Source organism: Miscanthus floridulus, chromosome 3 (genome assembly GCF_019320115.1).
Source record: "Miscanthus floridulus cultivar M001 chromosome 3, ASM1932011v1, whole genome shotgun sequence".
NCBI classification, from domain to species: domain Eukaryota; kingdom Viridiplantae; phylum Streptophyta; class Magnoliopsida; order Poales; family Poaceae; genus Miscanthus; species Miscanthus floridulus.
In genome coordinates, this window is record NC_089582.1 from 79987750 (window position 1) to 79993130 (window position 5381).

The 5381-nt window shown below is 48.7% G+C and overlaps 1 long non-coding RNA gene and 1 pseudogene across 1 annotated transcript; one reads left to right on the forward strand and one right to left on the reverse strand.

Annotated features, from left to right (window-relative positions):
- Nucleotides 1–2543: 2543 nt before the first annotated feature.
- Nucleotides 2544–3615, reverse strand: LOC136543930 (uncharacterized protein At4g15970-like; annotated as a pseudogene).
- Nucleotides 3616–4249: 634 nt separating this feature from the next.
- LOC136545989 (uncharacterized) lies at nucleotides 4250–5145 on the forward strand. Its single transcript, XR_010781201.1, has 3 exons — nucleotides 4250–4538; nucleotides 4673–4797; nucleotides 4899–5145. It is a non-coding gene; the product is annotated as an uncharacterized lncRNA (long non-coding RNA).
- The last annotated feature ends 236 nt before the right edge of the window (nucleotides 5146–5381 follow it).

Sequence of the window (5381 nt, forward strand, 5' to 3'; positions counted from 1 at the left end):
CTTCGCATCTTCGGCTTCGCTTTGCGGCTGCGCTGGGAATGGCTGGCTCGGACGGAGCAGGAACTTTGCTGGACCTTGCTGTCTTCCAAATATGAGAAGCAGGTCGCAGCGATGAACGCTGTTAGCATGTCTGTCGTTCTTGGCGATGGCTGCTCGGCGAAAATGTGGACGGACAGTTTGGCGTCGGTTGGGCCGTTATGTTTTTTCGCCGCGGATCTTTTCGCGGCCAGCTCCAGAGCCGGCAAGCGGAGGACGGTCAAGGATGCCATGTTCCAGTATCGCTGGACGCGCGAGGTCGTCAGTGCGCTCACCACACAGGTGTTATGCTAATGTCTACGTTTTTGGCGGCTGTTGAGCACCGTGGTCCTCGACCCATTGATGTTGGATTGTTTTGTTTATAAGTGGTCGTCGGACGGGAAGTACTCAGCGTCGTCCGCGTATCATGCTTTCTTCGTCGGTGCCACGTCACTGCCGGGCGCCAAGGAGCTCTAGAAGGTGAAGGCGCCACCGCGAGTCAAGTTCTTTTTCTGGCTTGAGCTCCATCGGAGGCTCTGGACCGCGGAACGCCGCAAGCGACATGGCCTTCAGGAAGCTGACAACTACGCCCTCTGCGGCTAGGGGAATGAAACTGGTGATCACCTCTTCCTCGGATGTGTCGTAGCCCGTGAACTCTGGTTCAAGCTGTTGCACCCTGTTGGCCTCGACGCGTTGGTGCCGGCGGCCAACGCAAAGCTGGATGACTGGTGGCTTCTGGAGCGCTTGCGCCTTGCTTTCGACGCACGTCCGGCTTTTGACACGCTTGTGCTCCTTGTATCCTGGTCTCTCTGGAACAAAAGGAACAAGAGGACCTTCCAGGGGACATCAGTTGGTATCAATGACCTATATCGCGTGGTGATCAGTGAGGCTAACATTTGGATCGAGGCTGGGTTCAGGACGCTAGCCGCGGCGTGCCCAATTTGGTCGCAAAATTTGTCCACGATGTAATACAATTGTCTAAACTCGGTAGCTAGGGCACCTCGGTCATCTTATGATGGCTCCTCGCCAGTCGCCACCACGGTTGTTCCGCTTTGTAATGTTTTCTCCAACGCTTCCTCTTAATGAAAAACGGGCACAAAATCCGATCGAGAAAAAAATACTCGATGGAACGCGGCGGCGGGGGCGGCCTCGGCCTCCGGTGCTTCTTGCCCGACTCCGACGAGGGGATTAGTCTCCTTCGCATCCGCATGGAAGGCATCCGCATGGAAGGCCTCCCTGGACGGGGCCATGGCTGCTCCTCCTCCGCTACATAGTCCTAGCAGTAGAACTAGTGCTGATATAAGGATGCAAGAATGTTTATTTCCATAGTAGCGTACGTTTTATCAAAATGGAATATCTACTAGCAAACATGCATGTCTATACGTTGCAACAGGACATTGTGCGGTTAGCTAAATGATTTGTGGTTTGAAGATTTATTCAATGATAATCACTTGTTTCAATACGTCTTGAGATTGAACTTCGTACCGTCATGCGTCTTGGAATCAGATTTATAATGTTTCTAGAAAAAAAATAAAAACAAAAAACATGAAAAATAGAGTAGAAAAAACATATTGAAATTAGATTCTATAACGTTGCTGGAAAGAAAGATAATAACAAAAGAAAACATGAAAAATAGAAAAGGAAAACATGCCGTTGGATGAAAATTGGAAAAAAAAAACAAATCTGAAATCACGGAAGCAGTTGAAAAAACTAAACACAAAATAGAATCTGTAACAGGAAAAGAAAAACTTGCCTGTGGAAAAAAAAACAAATCTGAAAGATGTGGCGTTGGAGAAAACCGAAAAGGCTGTGCCATTGGAAAAAAACAGAAAATAAAAAGAATGGGAAACCACCGTGGATTAGGAAATAGAGAAGGGAATTGGAAACTCTTTTTTGTTTGGATTAGGATTGCTATTGAAGTTGTTTAGGTTCGGAGAGATCTGTTTGATTAGATTGCTAATCCAAACTATGTATTCTAGTCGGTCAATAAGTTTATTTGTGAGCATCTTTTCCCAGGCAGTAAATTTGCATGTACACATGTCTTCTTTTCTCGTACTATTGAGTCTTACATTCACACGAGAATAGAGTGTTGACTGATGGCGCGAGACAAAAATTAGGAGAGATTTTTTGCCTTGTTAATGTTAGGTATAGACGGGTAGAAGGATTGGACTTTATCAAAATTCCGTTGCACCAATTTTTTTTAGCTCTTATCCAATACGTTTTGGAATCAGATTCTGTATCATGTTAGACAATAGCTATTCTAACTCGTATGAGCACGATATATATAAGTCGGGATAGAAGAAACTCTCCATTGTTCGGTAGTTAAATGTAGACCGACGAAAAAAATGGATGGATAAAAAAAATGACTAGAAATTTAGCCCCTTTATTATTAGGGATAGATTACGCCTAAAAAATATAGACGGCTGAAGTGATCATAGATCAGTTGGTTGGGTTCTTTATGGTGGAACCTAACCACCTAGATTAAGTCTTTGATTTGACACGGATACTCATATTTTCCTAAATTTATTCTATGATTTAACAGTGCTATACTCTCGTGACGTTCCCGTTGATAACGAGGCTCGTGTGGTGCCGTTGTTGCTGGCGGCCTTTGAACTGCTTCCACTCGTTGAGGACGCCGCGCAGCTTGTGCACCTTGTTCTCGAGCCCCAGGATGCAGTTGGCGTGGAAGGTGCAGAGCTTGTTGAAGTCCCTCCCCTTCCTCTGGCGGTCGCAGAAGGTGCCGAAGTAGGCGGTGTCGACGAACTGCAGCGTGACGTCAAGCCTCGCCGTCAGCTGGTGCTTGATCTTCTCGAACACGTCCTGCGTCTTGTTGCCCGGGAACAGGCTCCTGGCCTCGTACCAGACGCGGTAGAACTCGGCCGTCCGTGCGCTGGCCCTGGCGTACACCAGCCCGGCGTTGGCGCCCTTCTCCAGGTCGTAGGGGTTGGCGCCGCGGAACTGGTCGCACGCCATGGCCATGTCCGCGGCTACCGGGACGCGCAGCAGCGGGTCCCGGAACCACACGATGTCCACGTCCGTGAGGACGAAGCTGTAGCCGAGCTCCAGGACGCGGCCCTGGAACCTGACCCGGCGCCACATCATGTCCAGGTAGTCCCTGGCCATGTACCGCTGCTCCGACGTGAAGTTGGCGCCGCCCACGTCCAGCGCGTAGCAGAGCAGGTGCGCCCGCGTGCACCGCTCCCACGCCTTGGCGTCCATGGTGACGATGAGGAGGTGCTTCCGCAGGGCCTCCGTCTTCACGCCCGTGCGGAAGCTCTCCAGGAAGAGGTCCATGAGCGAGCCGGGAGCTGACCACGCTTCGTTTGTGATGGCCATTATCACCGTCTTGTTGTCATCCATGGCAGCTTGACTCAGCAGCTCGGAAAGCTTGCTGTCATCGTCATCGGATGAAGAGGCAGCAGCAACCTGATGATGAGTTGTTCCATTACTACCCACCAGGGCCAGTTCTTCTTTATGCGCTAGCGCTGGTAAGTTGAGGCGGTACGAGCACGAAGAACGCTGTAGGACGACAAGAACAACACTACTGGAAATGGAACTGATAACAAGGAAACGCAAGAGGTTTCTCGTCACCGTGTTCATCTTGAGAAATGACACCGAGGAATGAATGACTTGATCACCGGCGGCAGATCAAACAGAAATAGTATTCAGGCCCATCGTCTCGATCTGTTCTCAGGGCATTCTAGTGGAGTGCGTGGTGGACTAAGTACATATACGACAGTGCTGCTTGATTTATATTTTAAATTTAAATAATAATTTCATATTATTATTGTTTTGCGACTAATGGTTTCCTGCATTATGATTTTTTTTTTGATTCATGCATTAAACCCCTCGCTTCAACCGTCCCTGCTGCTTAGCCCTGGCCGTCGGATTAGTAGCTACCAGCTGTGGACGTTGCCACGTACAGCTGCATCCAGAAATAAATACAATACAATCGTAGATGTACATCAGTCACCAGCTGTGGACGTTGCCACGTACAGCTGCATCCAGAAATAAATACAATACAATCGTAGATGTACATCAGTCACCGCCCTGTTCATGCCCGTACAGAAACCCCTCGCTTCAACCGTCCCTGCTTAGCCCTGGCCGTCCGATTAGTAGCTACCAGCTGCGGATGTCGCCACGTACAGCTGCATCGAGAAACCCAGCCTTGGCACGCGGCTGTCAGCCACCTCCCGATCCCCATCCCCAAGGCCCCAAACCTCGGCCGCTCGTCATCTCCGTTCCTGGCCGCATCGTCGCCCCCGCTCCCGGCCACATCGTCGCCCTCAGCTCGCTCCGCCGGCTGCCTCACCTCTTACACCACGTTGCCGCCTGTCCTCTTTCATTTCCCTGTCCTTTGGTTCGTCGCCTCCACTGCCTCCTTCCGCGCCGGCTGCGCAATCAGCAGCTACCGCGGCGACGGTTGCCTTGCCCCCTCTGCCTTCAGTCCATTTGAGATTTTAGGTCCCTACTACTTCCACTTCCTCTTCTCTGTTTGTGGATCCTGCCAGTGATGCCGCGAGGTGCATAACTGTTCATGTTTCAGTAGTATTATTATTATTATCGTTATTTTGCTTGCCACTGCTTTTTTTAATTATAATTATATATTATCCGTTTTCAGGTTCATATGATCGATATGATTTTATTGCTTTTGCAGCCACACACACTATCCTAACCTGCCTCTCGGCCACGCCACTGGGAAGTTGCCGTCGTTGCCGGTGGCCGAAAAAGCCTCCACCCACAACGACTCCTGCCTGGCCCTCCAGCTGGGTACACCGTCCCGTATGCTCTCATCCTATTATTATTTATTACAACACGACGTTTTTCCTCTCTCACACAAGTGCGCAGCTAATTATTTAATTATGTTCCTATTCATGTTTTAGGACCTCTGGATAATGCAAATGCTCTGTTGTCGATCTGCCATTAGGCGCATCATTAGGGGTAGTCACTAATTGCCCTTGGTTCACCTCTGATGTCCGATGGGCGATGGGTGGTTCAAATCCCAGATAAAGGACTGTGCTTCCAGATGCGGTAGATGGTACGATGAACAAACAAAAAAAATATACCCTCAAATTACATTTGGTTTGTCCATTGTTTGGTTTGAGTTGTGACACACTAATTAGATTATGTACAACATCATCGGAAAAATTATGTACTGCAACATGTTAAACAATATTACTACAACGTCGCAAAATCAATCATGAAACATGGAAATAGAAACATCTCAAATCACCTTTCGGTGCTGCAACATTTGGAAAAGGTATTTTCAACAATTAAAATCCCCTCTTGCAACAATCCCAACATTAGAACTCCCTTTCTGCAACACATGAAATCACCTATTGCAACATTCAAAAATCATTTGTTGC